Source organism: Staurois parvus, unplaced genomic scaffold (genome assembly GCF_062004578.1).
Source record: "Staurois parvus isolate SC_StPar_1 unplaced genomic scaffold, SC_StPar_1.0 ptg000662l, whole genome shotgun sequence".
Taxonomy (NCBI): Eukaryota; Metazoa; Chordata; class Amphibia; order Anura; family Ranidae; genus Staurois; species Staurois parvus.
The window spans coordinates 1,792,222-1,807,741 of NW_028318458.1; the positions used below are offsets into that span (position 1 = coordinate 1,792,222).

The 15,520-nt window shown below is 46.4% G+C and overlaps 2 non-coding genes and 2 pseudogenes across 2 annotated transcripts; 3 read left to right on the forward strand and 1 right to left on the reverse strand.

Moving 5' to 3' along the window:
• The first annotated feature begins 368 nt into the window (after positions 1 to 368).
• TRNAI-UAU (transfer RNA isoleucine (anticodon UAU)) lies at positions 369 to 461 on the forward strand. Its single transcript is given in 2 exon segments — positions 369 to 406; positions 426 to 461. It is a non-coding gene; the product is annotated as a tRNA-Ile (tRNA).
• Positions 462 to 2,164: 1,703 nt separating this feature from the next.
• Positions 2,165 to 5,615, forward strand: LOC149448688 (adenosylhomocysteinase B pseudogene; annotated as a pseudogene).
• Positions 5,616 to 8,023: 2,408 nt separating this feature from the next.
• LOC149448689 (U2 spliceosomal RNA) lies at positions 8,024 to 8,139 on the forward strand (annotated as a pseudogene).
• A 5,119-nt stretch (positions 8,140 to 13,258) lies between these two features.
• On the reverse strand, positions 13,259 to 13,331 carry TRNAK-CUU (transfer RNA lysine (anticodon CUU)). Its single transcript has one exon. It is a non-coding gene; the product is annotated as a tRNA-Lys (tRNA).
• Between the last annotated feature and the right edge of the window lie 2,189 nt (positions 13,332 to 15,520).

The following is a 15,520-nucleotide window of genomic DNA, read 5'->3' on the forward strand; positions in this document are numbered from 1 at the left end:
AGCAAGCCCCAGTCATGCTGGCCCTCCCTTTAGCTTCGCTCCGTCCAGGACCTGACTTGAAAGGTACTTTGTGGGAATAAAAGGATTCCAACTCCACCTGTCTTTTGTCCACAGTTACTGTATGTGTAAATGTTGAAACAAATACTTTGTGTTTAAATGGTGGCAAGTAATCACATGTCAGATGCCTATAATAGTTATGTGAAGCAACAAATACATTTTTAAAAATGTGTGCTCAACATTGGCCAGCACCCATAAATCATGTTTACAATCAACATATAAATTGTGTGTTTTGGTGCAACTTCAGCTCATGTTTCATGTCCAGTGAACATACCTGTGTGATGAAACATCTTAACGTGAGACTTGTATGTGCTCCAGTGGCGCAATCGGTTAGCGCGCGGTACTTATATGACAGTAACTAGTGAGCAATGCCGAGGTTGTGAGTTCGATCCTCACCTGGAGCAGTGTGTTTTATACATGAAAGTATATCTTGTTGCTTTTCCAGTGTGTTTTCTAGCCTTAGATCACTTAAAGCGGAGCTCCACCCAAAAGGGGATGTTCCGCTTTAAGGAATGTTCCCCCGCTCCCCATTAAGGATTGGCACCCTTGGGGGGTGAGCGGGTACCTCAATTTGACAGGTACCTGCTCCAACTTCCGGTCCGATCGTCTAGGCGGCCAGAAGCGGAAGGTGTCCTCCCTTCCTGTAGTATTTGGGACATGTGACAGGTCCCAGAAGACTACAGGACCATTCATGTGCAGCGCTACTTGCGCATGCGCAGTAGGTACCTGGCTGTGAAGCCGCAAGCTGTCACACTGAAGATGCTGGCCTCATGGAATACAGGACGGCCGGTGAAACGGGCTGCAGCGGACACACCGCGGGACCGAGGGACAGGTAAGTGGCTGTATTTTAAAAGTCAGCAGGTACAGTTTTTGTAGCTGCTGACTTTAATTTTTTGACAGGGTGAGGGGAACTCCGCTTTAAAACTAAGGCCACATATGGGCCTAACTACTAGACAATATGGGAGGTTGATACAGAAAAAGGTTCAGGAAAGTGGATTTTCTGGGTACTGTCATAAACTTCACAAACAATATATTAATAAAATCACAAAATATTTATTACAATTTCTGAACTATCCTTTCAGGCCCACATCCAAAGATGGGGGAAAGATTCCAACTTTAGTCCCCGGTCACACCGATACGACTTCCAAATCGTGTGACTTCCAGTGATGTTGCACGATTTCAAAGTCGGATGTCATTCCGACTTCAGGTGCAACTTGCAAGACATCTGCGGCTTGCAAGACACAGATGTCTATGCAAGTCGCACCTGAAGTAGTGCATGCACTAATTTTAAAATCGGTGCGACTCCAACCAAGTCTGAATCGCACCGATATGCCTGCTTTAATTGCAGAAAATAGGGTCGGACTTGCCATGCCATTTGAAACTTGCAGTGCAAGACAAGTCATCTGGTATGACCGGGCACTTAAAGTCAGGATCCACTCGGATGTCTGGACCAGCACCAGTCTCAGCCTTTCAGTGAGCCACTGAGAACAAGAGCCAGCTGCTCCCACCCCTTCCACAGCATAGCGTTCTAGTGAGCGCTGGAGGGGCAGAGCAGAGAGCTGTGACTGACAGTCACTGCTCTCTGCTCAGAGCGGCAAGAAGAACTGAGCGATCAGCGATGTCTGATCACTCTGTTCTCACCCTAGAGCCGGCAGGGTAGAGATGCTGCATTCACCTAGGTAATTATAATTTTAAAAAAAACATACTTCTCTTTTTATGTATTGTTCATGTGTTGTTTGTGAAGTTCATGATGGTACCCAGAAAATCCACTTTCCTCAACATTTTTTTGCATCATACAGTTGGGATGTTAGGCAGTGGCGTCCCGAGGCAGGTGCGGGGGGTGCGGTCTGCACCATTTGACACCAACCACACGGGGTGACACCAGACCCGCTCCACAAAAAAAGTAAGTTGTAAAGCAAGCTGATGATCCCCGCAGTATGGATCCGATCCATCCTGCGGGGATCGTCGGCTTTCTTTACAACTTACCTTTTCTTGGAGCGGGTCCGGTGTCACCCCGTATAGGTTGCATGCCGACGATCCTGCGGGCCTCCTTTCATCTGCTGGCTCAGTGGCTCGTGGTGGTGGTGCGATATCTCCGCCGATCACCATGTCTGACAAGCTGTCCTACAAAGTTGCTGACAGGGGCAGGAAGGCCATCGAAATTGCAGAAAACGAAATGCCTGGGCTGGTGAAGATGAAGGAGATGCACTCGGAGAGCAAACCTCTGAAGGGGGCCCAGATTGCCAGTTGTCTGCACATGACTCTCCAGAGACCCAGACAGCACTGGGAGCTGAGGTGCAGTGGTCAAGCTGCAATATCTTCTCCACCCAGGATCATGCTGCTACAGCCATTGCCAAGACCGGGGTACCAGTGTACGCCTGGAAGGGGGAGACCGATGAAGCGTACATCTGGTGCATTGAGCAGACCCTATATTTTCCCAATGGAAAACCACTCAACATGATCCTTGATGATGGAGGAGATCTCACAAACCTTGTTCACACCAAACATCCAAAGCTACTGAAAGGAATTAAGGGAATCTCTGAAGAGACGACCACAGGAATGCACAGCCTGTACAAAATGAAAGCTGAAGGGGCCCCAAAAGTACCTGCCATCAATATTAATGACTCTGTGACAAAAAGCAAATTTGCTAACCTGTACGGTTGCTGAGAGTCCCCGATTGATGGCATTAAGCGAGCCACTGATGTGATGATTGCAGGGAAGGTTGCAGTGGTTGCAGGGTATGTGTATGTTGGAAAGGTTGTGCTCAAGCCTCAAGCTTTAAGGGCCTTTGGTGATCGTATCATCATCACAGAGATAGACCCCATCAATGCGCTGCAGGCAGCCATGGAAGGTTATGAGGTCACAACAATGGATGAAGCTTGTAAAGAAGGGAACATTTTTGTCACCACAACAGGGTGTGCAGACATTGTTGAAGGCAGACACTTTGAGCAGATGAAGGGTGATTCCATTGTTTGCAACATTGTCCACTTTGATGTTGAACTCGATGTGAAGTGGTTAAATGACAACGCTGCCAAGAAAGTGAACATCAAGCCGCAGGTGGACCACTACTACTCTTCAAAAACGGACGCCACATTATATTACTTGCTGAAGGCCGGCTAGTAAATTTGAGATGTGCGATGGGTCACCCTAGCTTTGTCATGAGCAATTCCTTCACTAACCAGGTCATGGCGCAGATTGAACTGTGGACCAACACTGACAAATATCCTGTAGGAGTGTACTTCCTGCCCAAAAAGCTTGATAAAGCCGTGGCAGATGCCCATCTTGATAAGCTTGGAGTGAAACTGACTAAACTTTCAGACAACCAAGCAAAGTACCTTGGCCTAGAGAAGGAAGGACCTTTCAAAGTTGTAAAGAAAGCCAACGATCCCCGCAGGATGGATCGGATCTGCGGATTGAGCATAATGGATCGGAGTCTGATCCATTATACTCAATCCACAGATCCGATCCATTCTGCGGGGATCATCGGAGGGGTTGTCACCAAGTGTTACCACACCGGGTGACAGCAACCCTAGGGACGCCTCTGATGTTAGGTACCATTAACTTTATATGATTGCCACTTAGATTTTCAATATGGGAGGTTGTCTAACTAGAAGGTTGTGCAGTTTTGGGTTTTTTTATGTGATCCCTTAGAGGGGAGATGTGGGAGAACAGAAGCTTTATCCCAGAGTGGGGCTTTAAGGGTTCATAAATTCACACCAAACTAGCTAATGCTAGGACACACAAATACAATTGTTTTCTATGTGCCCTGTTTACAAAATATACATGCATTGCATAGAAATGCAATCCCTGTACAAAAGTGAGGGCACAGGATGACAACTAAGGGGAAGAAAAGCTGACATACAGGTTTATACAACCTATCCAAGAAGCTCCTCCCTTTGAAAGTCTCCCAAACTCACCCTTTATTTCATTTATTAAATTTGCCTGGTATAAGATTTTTGTTGAAGGGGTTAATTTTATTCCCAGATAGCCTATTTCCTTTTCCTTCCAGGTAAATGGAAACTCTTTTTGAAGGCTTGAACTGTCTTGCTTTGGAATGTTTACATTTAAGATCTCTGACTTTGCAGAGTTTATTTTCAGATTTGACAGCTCACCATATTGTTTTAGCAATCTCATTAAATTAGGCAATGTTATTCTAGGATTTACTATATGGAATAACATGTCGTCTGTGTATGCTGCCACCTTATGCTCCACTTCCCCTATCTTTATTCCTGCTATATCTACACACTGTCTTACCCTCGCCAGAAATGGGTTCCAGTGATAGTACAAATAACAGTGGAGATAGTGGACATCCCTGTCTAGTACCGTTATGCATTTTAAAAAACTCCTAAGAGGGATCCGTTGACCTCAACCGCCGCTGTCGGACCGTTGTAAAGCCCTTTTATCCACTTCAACATTTTCGGCCCTAGCCCTAAGACTTCCAACGTATCAAACATAAATCCCCAGTCAGCCTGTCAAAAGCCTTCTTGGTATCATCGACAGGAATATTGTCGGCTGTTTCTCTCTCTTTACACTTTGTAAGAGGAGCAATGATCTCAGACCATTGTCTTGTCCCTCTCTTCCAGGGACAAATCCTACCTGATCCAGGTGTATCCACTCTGGCATCAATTCCTTCACTCTAGTTGCCAGAACCTTGGCGTATAATTTTGTGTCGATGTTTAGTAAGGATATGGGTCTATAACTAGCACACTGTGAGCTATCCTTCCCTTCTTTGAGTATGATAGTTATATGTGCTTGCAGTAATTCTTCTCTCATTTCCATCCCCTCTCCAATTGCATTCATGTAACAACACATTTTAGAAACCAAGAGATCTTTATTTTTTTTAAAATAGCCCACAGTGTATCTATCCAGAAAGACCAGGGCTCTTTCCAGGGGCCATGTTCTTTAAAGCCAAGCTGATTTCCTCCGGGGTAATAAATCTCTCTAGAGCCTCTAGTTTTTCTTCTGCTATTCTTGGCATCTCCACTTCTTTTATGTTTTTCTGCCTTTTTCTCTTCTTTTCATTCTCCGTTTCTTTTTGATTTCTGGGGCTCACATCATAAAGCTTACTATTGTATTTTTGGAATCTATTAGCGATATCAGTGGTGGAGTACACCAATTCTCCTTTACCAGTTTGAATTTTATCTATAAAATTTTGGGATTGCTTTTCCTGAAAAGCCTCCGCATTAGGTGTTTTCCAGGTCTATTCCCCCACTGATAACTTTCTTTTGATACCCTATTAAATATCTTCCTCAACTCCTGTTCCGTAAGATCTTTTAATTCTTCTCTTTTAAGGATTATCTTCTTTACTTTTTCCTCCCATTCTTTCTTTTTTTCAGCCCCTATTGCTATCAGTATTCCTCTGATATATGCTTTATGTGCCTCCCAGATTGTGGCCACAGAAGCTTCCTTGGTCTCATTAAACTCCAAAAAATTGCTCTATTTCTAGCCTAAGCCTTTTCTCTATTTCAGGGTCTTGTATAAGCATCTCATTTAGTCTTCAAGTAGTTATTTTGTCCAAATCCACTCCAACCCACAGTCTCATTGTGACAGGAGCATGATCAGAGATAGACATGACCTCTATGTTGGAGCTGACCAGCAACTCCAGGTGTCTATGCTCGATCATTATATCATTCAGTCTTGAGTATGTTCAGTGTACTGGAGAGAAGAAGGCGTAGTCTCTTTCTCTTGGATGTTTTACTCTTCAAGTATCGGTCAATTGACCTTGGTGTAATAACCTCTTCAATAGTTTTACTTTCCTACCACCCTCTCTCTGCGTACCAGATGACGTATCCAATTTCGAATCCAGACACAAATTTTAATCTCCTGCTACCACCAGACTGCCCCTTTTATATTCAGGGATTTTTTTCTAACATATCCTCCAAGAATGTTACTGGGTTTTTATTCGGGAAATAGGTATTAACTACTGTATATTCAATTCCTTGTAATCTTCTCTTCAGGAATAGAACACGGTCCTCTAGGTCTTCCATTCTACCCACCAGGGTAGAGCTAATGTTTTTTGAAAACCCGATTGCTACTCCTTTAGCCCTTTTAACTGGGGAATCTGCATAGCACAACCTGGATAGTGTTTCGAATATAACTTTATATTTGTATCATAGGTTATATGTGTCTCTTGTTGGAACACAACGTCTATGGAGTGTTGGTGTATTTCCTTAAGTATTTTATGTCTTTTTGTCGGGAAATTTAATCATAATTAAAGTCATGAACTTAATAAAGCTAATTTCTGAAGTTTTTTCACTATCTTATCCACTTTCCCAACACAGGGACACTGATATAGAGAACTTAAGATACGAACGTCCCCCCCCACTACCTCCCCCCACCTATTCCCCTCCCCCATCCCCCTAACAACCACTCTATCCCCTCCCACTCACCCTACCGCTAAAACCCTCATGGCCTACATATTGCCCTGGAATCTGTTGTGAGTTGTTTCCACTAATGATTCCTAATTTGGGGTGATGTTCAAAACACACATGCCCACTCCAATCCCTAGTTCATATCATTAGTTGGATTGGAGTATGACAGCATGTCCAACCTCCGGGGAACCTGCCTAAACAGAAATTCTCTTTACCCCTCCCTCCCAACCATCATCACGCCTAGGCGGGGAGGGACCAAGGGTAGAGAAACCACAATACAGCCGGGAGAGGACCGGAAGGCGGTGGAGAGAGGAGGAAAAAAAAAAGGGAGAAGGACATCATCCTCCTCACTGAGCAATACCTAGGGACTCACCTCCCCACCCATCCCCAGGCTCCCCCACTCTCCGACCTTACCCACCCGTCCGCTCCCCACTACACCCAGCCTCCCTACTTCTTCTTCCTAGATACCCGCTGCCATTTTCCTACCCCCTGCTCGCCAATCACATTAGGTCCCTCTGACCACCTTCAACTTCTATTTTTTTAAGTCTAACTTCTCACAGAAATCACTGTAGTCTTCAGGGAAACTTAGATTTTCCATCTTTCCAGCCAATTAGGCATGCTGGAAAGCCCCAATTATATCAGATTTTTTTCCCTATCATATGCTCCAATAGCGGTCTCAAAGATCTTCTTCTTGCTAGTGTCTCTAGGGAAATGTTAGCAAAGATATACAACTTTGTTTCCTCATATTTAATTTCAGTAGTATCACGCAGACTTTTCCATAGTCTTTCTCTATCTGTGTAATAATGGAATCAAACTATCACGTCTCTGGGGCTATTCACCGATACTCCTAATGGCCGTCTAATCCTGTGTGCTCTCTCAATATGCAGATTTTCTATCACTGGTCTTTCCATTATTGGATTACATACTCTCTTTATTTTTTCCTCTAGATCCTGTTCCTGTTCTTCTTCTGGTAGGCCCCGGATCCTTACATTCTTCCTTCTTTCGCGGTTCTCCTGGTTCTCTACTTTTAATGAAAGCATTCTCTGTTCTCTACGCATCTCCTCCACCTGCATTTCCAATTTATTAATTAATTGAGTATGTGCTTCCATTCTCTCCTCTGCCTCTTCCATTCGCGTTAGTATGCGACCCAAGTCATTGCGCAATACTGCCATCTAATTTTTCAGGCACATCTTCAGTTTTGCAAACATTTCCACCATGTCAATTTTTTGTAGGTATTTGTGGCATAGCCCCCTCCTTTAGCTGATTTGCCCTTCAGTCCTGGTTCAACTCTCTTGTTTCTATTCTTTTATCTCAGGTTTCCTATAACTGTCAGTTATGTAATCACCTGTGCATCCCCGCACTGGGTTTTCTGCTGTAATGCAATAGAATCGTCCCTTGAAGAAAGACCTTTTTCTATTACTTCTAATGATTTTTGCCGCCCCTATTCTGTTACCTTAGTGGTCAGAGAAAGTTAAACAGTTCCACCACGATCTAAGAGAACCACCTGCAGAATAGTGCTCTGTCTCCCCCAAAAATTAGGTGTGTATTTTGATTTGTCTCAAATGCATCAGATATAACATAAGACTGAAAGTCCTATCGCTTCTCGGCCTTTTGGCTAAGATCAAGTGTAGTATCTGTTCTTATCAGTGTCCAGTGGGGGTGCTCCCGGCCATTCTAGCTTTGCGGGGTTGGCTGTTGTATAGTACCCTCACTGGTTTGATGGGGGTCCGGAAGGCTAGTACCTGAGGGACAGAAACCGGGGAGCGCCACACGTTAAACTGGGGCCCTGGGAGTAATTCCTCCGGGAAAACTGGAAAGACCCAGTACCTCCTGATTTGAACATATCTGCCTCGGTCTGGCCAGGGGCTGAGGAGGCAGAAAGTCCGCAAACTCGGTGCCCCCTGAGTAGACGCTTTCAGGGGTGCCACTAGTAACACCTGGGTGTGGGACCCCACTGTGTGAACATGGCACATGGTCCCTGTTTTTACATTCTTTTTGCACAGCGCCCTAAGAACCAGGCCTTTTGGCTAAGTCCAGGGCAATTTTTGCTACGGGCCTCAGGGCCTGGTCTGTGCACAATTTGGCACGGTACCACTTTTTTATTTTATATTTATTTTATTTAACACCTCCCACGTTTGTCACTTTTTCTTTGCTTATGCGTGTGTTTTCACTGTATGGTAGGGTGTGGGTCCTCGGGCCTACCCTGATGTCTAGGGGGAGGATGTGTGGCCTTTTGGTTCCTTCCTCCCCTGATCCCTAGGGGACTCTTCTTCGGGGGAGTCCCCTGACCAAGTACTGAGTGTCTGGCTTCGGCTGGACACAAGGAAAGGTGGTCCACCAGGCCTTTTGGCCAGGAGGACCAATTGGGAAACCTTGTCCCCGTCAGGAGCTTCGTGCCCCGGGGGATCAGGGTAAGTGGTCCAAGCCCCTTTGGGGGTAGGACACAAGCACACCCCTAAGTGCACTTTTTCGTGTGGTGTTTTGCACTTGCACTTTTTTTGTGATTCACTTACGGGTTTTTTCGTTGTAGTTTGCACATTTGCGGACTTAAAAAATAAGACTGAAAGTCCTGCCATTGCCCACTGCAACTCACCATCACCCTCTGCACCGACCTTTCAGGACAAATCAGTCTCCGTTCGCTTCTTGACTCCCTTTATGGCCTCCACGTCAGACTTCCGAACACACCTGTGGGGGGATTCTGTGCATTACTGATGGTCCAGGGGGTATCTAGGTCTCCTAGTTTTAATGTCGCATCCCCGGGGGGTGTCCTTCCAGAGCTCAATGTATTTTTCATCTGTAGAGCCTCCCAGCTCTCACGGACCTTTAAGACTTTCCTGCAATATGGGAGGTCCTCTGTCGCCAAGGCTGCCCAGCCGCCTCCTCCTGCCAGGATCCCAGGGCTTGCGGCCACCACCCGTAGACCTTCTGACCGCTCTGAGGACCCCGCTCCAGGAGGGTCCTCCACCCCCGCCAGCTGTCACCAGTACCGTCCATCCACAGGTGCACCATGGCCACCCCCTGCTCCTTGTCTGCCGGGGCTCCCTCGGGTCAGTTCAGGGTGGTTGAGGCAGTCAGGAACAGGGCTTTACTCAATCATGGTGGGAGCCCGGAGCTCACTCTGCTCACGGCGCCATGTTCAGGCCCCTCCTTACACATTTCTAAGATGGCTCCTGGGCAGTTTTTGCCCACCTTCAAGATGGTCACTGGGTCAGTTGTTTTGCAAACCCAAAATGGCCACCATGTGCAATTTACATGCTCAGGATCATGCCTCATGCTGTTTAGTTTCCCTTCCACAATGGCTATTAGAATGCACACTGGAACACAATGCAGCTGCAACCCATCAGAGAGGAGATGTGTCACAGAATTTCAGAGGACATTAACAAACATCAGAAAATAAAAAAAAAAAACACTTCTTGGAATTGCAGTGTCACAGCTCCATGAATCCCTTCACTTCTTTGGAGGCAGGCTGGGAAAACTCCAGACAAGGAGAGCACTTCCCAGAAAGATAGCCCTGGTTGCACTGATGAATATGGAACTACAGTACTTAGACCAAATTTTGAAGCCCAAAAGGTCCACAGAAGGTGTTCCCTGCCTTATTAGAGCCTTTAGCTTCCAGGGTCAGGGACTTTGCTACAGGAAAGGCTTAACCTGTGAAGACAACCTCCAAAAGTGGTAGGTATAGATTTCTTCTCTTCACACTGGTTGTGAGATCTATGAGGACAAAAAAGGAAAGGGGCTGTTGTGTGGGCATCAACACTGTTGTGTGGGCATCAACACTGTTGTGTGGGCATCAACACTTTATAGCTATGCACAGGTCCTGTGGGTGGAAGAAAGTGGGGCTACTACTACATGTAGCGCCCCTGTAGATAGCTCAAGGGAGCTAGTGTTCAATTTTTTGTAAGGAGGGGCTGGCCTGCACTCTTGGGGGACCCTGGCTAATCCCCAAGCAGGAGGATTGGCATGGGGCCAGGGCAGACTATAAATGTGCTACAGTCTGCTCAGTAGCAGGAGTTTGGGTGGAAAATGGAGTGAGAGAGTTGAGGTGCAGAAGCCTGGGAGGGAGCCTGGTTGGGAAGGGGCCCACCTCCAGGCAGTGGTGCTAGAGAGGAGGAAAACTTAGACCTCATCTGCCCCCAGGGCGAGGACCACCTGTGCAGCAGGGAAGGAGCTAGCCCAGTGGAATGGCTATAAGCAGTTATCAACCCACCAGCTCATAGGAACAGGACTGAGTGAAGAATCCTACACCCCCTGGGCAGTTAAAGGGGAAAGGAACACTCTGGTGGAGAACCAGATTAGCTCCTTACCCAAGAATGTTTATCTTAAAGAGGCAGGCAATGGATCCCCTTGCCCAGGGATTCCTTCAGACAGCTGGATAGAGAAGGAATATCTGGGGTTGTACACCAGGTGAGGCTGGAGAGCTCTCCAAGAAAAGATTTTGCTGCATAAAGACTTGTACATAGTTCCAGGAAGTTGTCCTTGGCTGCAGTTCCCTTGGGCATCTCATCCCTCATCCCCTCAAGGACTGTTTACTGTCTCCTGGATGCAAGTCTGTGAGGAATGCATGTTGCCTGTGCAGGACTATAGAGGAACCCAAATCTCTAGCAACTCCTAAGGGGGTAGTGGTACATACATATATGGTGCCATGATGGAACCAGGGAAATGGAATCTGGAGGAGGCTTAGATAAATAGAAGGTCAACTTTTAGGTTTAAAATACATCGATTTTTTTTTAAAACCAGAGCGTGGTGTCACTTTAAGTCCACATGATTATTATACATACACCTACATGGATCAATCATTAGCTATGATCAGGGGCGGACTGACCATTTGGAAACTCGGACACTGCCCGACGGCCCGGGGTCAGTAGCGGGCGCTATGAGATGCCCTGGTACCTTTTTTATAGGCTTTTTTGAGTTTGGGGAAGGACACAGGGGCCCAGGCGCGGACTGACCATTTAGAAACTTGGGCACTGCCCGAGGGCCCGGGGTCAGTAGGGGGCCCCATGAGATGCCCCTGGTACCTTTTTCATAGGCTTTTTTGAGTTTGGGCAAGGACACAGGGGTCCCATGATCCCCTATTGCCCGGGGGCCCCATGAGTTGTCAGTCCACCCCTGCAGGGGCCCCATGATCCCCTATTGCCCGGGGACCCCATGAGTTGTCAGCCCGCCCCTGGCTATGATATACAGTATGTAAATCAGATTGATGATTATTCATAGCAGAATTTAAAAAGCACCCTTTTCCTATACCAGGGGTTAGACCCGGGCTGCCTGGGTAAAAACCAAGAATCCTAAACGCTAGACCATATGGGAGGTTGTGCAGAAGTGCCTGTATAGTTCTGGAGTAGGGGTGAGGTTCAGGTTCACAATTACCAAGGCAAACCCTTGGTATGGTTGAAGAAGCAGCAGGGGACATGAAATACAATTTTTTCACTTCCCATTTCTGCTGTCACTTTCCCCTTGCAGATGTTAATAAAGCACAAAGCCAGATATAGTCACCTAAGACCCCCGTCTAGGTCCCTTGGTGCCAGCTGCTAGACATTGCTGCTGGACATCTTATAGGAAGTGTCCACATCATGTGGTCAGTGATATGGACACCCGAAGAAGCATCCATCCACGAAGTAAACAGAAGGAAGAACTTTGGAGGGAAGGTCCATGTGATTACAGCTTCAGATAAGTAAAAATAATATTTTGTTGGACACAATTAATCACTTAGAGGGATCATATGGAAGAATGGCATATTTGTCCCAAAGAGGGACTTTAAAGACCAGTGGCGTCCCGAGACAGGTGCAGGGGGTGCGGTCCGCACCGGGTGACACCGACCGCACGGGGTGACACTGGACCAGCTCCACAAAAAGGTAAGTTGTAAAGCAAGCCGATGATCCCCGCAGGATGGATCGGATCCATCCTGCGGGGATCGTCGGCATGCAACCTATACGGGGTGACACCGGACCCGCTCCAAGAAAAAGTTAGTTGTAAAGAAAGCCGACGATCCCTGCAGGATGGATCGGATCCAGGGGCAGACTGACCATTTGGAAACTCAGGCATTGCCCGAGGGCCCGGGGTCAGTAGGGGGCCCCATGAGATGTCCCTGGTACCTTTTTCATTGGCTTTTTTGAGTTTGGGCAAGGACACAGGGGCCCCATGATCCCCTATTGCCCGGGGGCCCCGTGAGTTGTCAGTCTGCCCCTGATCGTATCTGCGGATTTAGCATAATGGATTGGAGTCCGATCCATTATGCTCAATCCGCATATCCGATCCATACTGCGGGGATCGTCGGAGGGGGTGTCCCCAAGTGTTACCACACCGGGTGACACCAACCCTAGGGACGCCTCTGTTAAAGACTAGTTTACACCAAGTGTGCTCAGCTATGTTATTTAATTCACAGTTAATGTTAGGACACAGAAAACAATTGTTTTCTATGTATCCTGTTCACGCAACTCAAGTGTGATGCATACAAATGCAGTATGTCTGCATTGTTCACAATTTAACACATGTATAACATGTCAATGCAACACACCTTTCATAATACAAAGAAAAAGATTCTGATCTTTGCATTTAAAAACACTCTTCAATACACAGTAGAATGCAGCACAATGTGTTAAAACCTGCATGGCTATATGCAAGCATTTTCTGTGTGCTTTATGTGCATTGTTGTGTAAAGGAGTCCTAAAACATAAGCAGTGAGTTTTCTACTTTTAACCATTGAAATATCAAATGCATAATGTGAACTTGGGTCACATTCTCAGCTGTGCTGACATACATTATCAGTTTATAAGTGACTAAACTGATATGGTAATGCAAATGGAAAGTAATAACTGATTATTAAAAACACTCGCCCAACGTGGGGCTCGAACCCACGACCCTGAGATTAAGAGTCTCATGCTCTACCGACTGAGCTAGCCGGGCTTGTATAGAAGTCTGTACAATTCCTCAATAGTGCCTGTATGGGCATAGGATGACGACCAAAGAGAAGAGGAAACTACAACACACTCTGAAACTGATAATGTTTTATGTGTTATAAAATATCATGACATGTGCAGTGCAGACCCTCCCAATCTGTCACGGATCAAATGCACGCCCACAGCGACTAGCTAACCAAGGTGTGCACATGCGTGACTTGGGGTAAAGAGGGAATGAAGGGGACTTCGAGTAGATAAGACTGGCTCTGATACCCTTTCCCAGCCCACACTATCTCTGGCCACCACTAGAGGGAGACTCCATTCCAATCCAGCTGGCTGACCACACACAGGCAGATACGAATCTTATATACAATCTGGTGCACACTAAGGGTTGGGGAGCAGTCTAGCAATTGGCACACCCTTCTAGGATTCCTACAGCTATCCTACAAGCTAGAACCCCGGTATTAATCACTCCTCCACTGTCCACACACCCCCACACCAGACACATAAAAAACGGTAGCTTGCTACCAATGAAAAGTTTGTTCGGAGACTGGTCTGCTGGGCCACAATGCACACACAGATCTCCGTCTGGCAGATCTGCTACTTTACAATCTTCATGCAATCTGCCAACACACAGTGCAATTGCATACAGATTGGCAATGAAATTAGATCGAGCACATAGACACTACAATACAACAATCTCTCCGGAGATATGAGCCCGAGCTTAGTACACAGAAGTCACTTATTCATTTTATAATTTAATATCCCAAAAGTGGGCAGTGCATCAAATATGTGCAAAGAAAACAGAGTTACAGAAAATACAAAAAGACACACAATTGGCTATTCACTATAAAACAAAAAAGGGGAATAAAAACAGAAATAAAACTTTTACCAAGATTTATCCTGCAACTGAAGCAAGGATAATAAGATTTCACACACCAGCGCGTCAGTCCAATCACGACAGTACCATTCATTGTTCAGCTGTCGCAATCAGGCGCCACTTAACCGTTTTATGTTTCTCCGGGATTCTACACAGGCTACAAATACAGATTTACATGTAGCCTACAGTGTGTCCAATCAAAAGGAATTATTTTCATCTCTGATCTGCTGATCACAGGTGCAATGACTTACAGGCTCCCAATAAAAATAAATACATAAATGCAATTTTTTTTTCTACCTGCAAAAAGATGTGCAATTATTATAATTTTTTTAAGGTGAACTTATCCTTTAATTTAACCACCTCCCGCCCGCCATATAGTACAATGACGGAAGCAAGGTGGTTCTCTCGTTCTGGGAGGATGTCATATGACGTCCTCCCATTCTCACCGCGCATGCACGGCTGAGGGAGCGCGGCAATCGGCGGTGCACTGTGTCCCTCGGACACAGCGGATCACCGATCATGGAAAGAGTCGAAGATGTCGGCTCGGTCATGTGATCAGCTGTATCCAATCACAGCTGATCACATGTAAACAGGGAAATGCTGGTTATCAGCATTTCTCTTCTCTCGAGCTGTCACGCTGACAGAGGAGAGGAGAGCCGGTAATCGGCTTTCCGCAGAGGGGACATGAACACTGATCATCAGGGCACTGATGATCAGTGTGCCCTGATGATCAGTGTAGCCCCAGCAGTGCCACCTGTCAGTGTCCATCAGTGCCTTGTGTCAGTGCTCATCAGTGCCTCATGCCAGTGCCCATCAGTGTCACATCAATACCACATATCAGTGCCTACCAGTGCACATCAATGCCACCTATCAGTGCCAGTCAGTGCCACCTATCAGTGCTGCCAATCAGTGCCACCTATCAATGCCAATCAATCCACCTATTAGTGCTGCCAATCAATGCCACCTATCAGTGCCTGTCAGTGCCGCCTATCAGTGCGCATCAGTGCCAGTCAGTGCCGCCTATCAGTGCCAGTCAGTGCCGCCTATCAGTGCCAGTCAGTGCCGCCTATCAGTGCCGCCTATCAGTGCCATGTATCAGTGCTGCCTTTCAGTGCCCATCAGTGATGCCTGTCAATGCCCATCAGTGCCACCTACCAGTGCCTCCTCATCAGTGCCCATCAGTGCCACCTATCAGTGTCCATCAGTGCAGCCTATCAGTGCCCATCACTGCAGCCTCATTAGCGCACATCAGTGAAGGAGAAAAATCACTTATTTACAAAATTTTATAACAAAAACTAAGAAAAAACTTTTTTTTT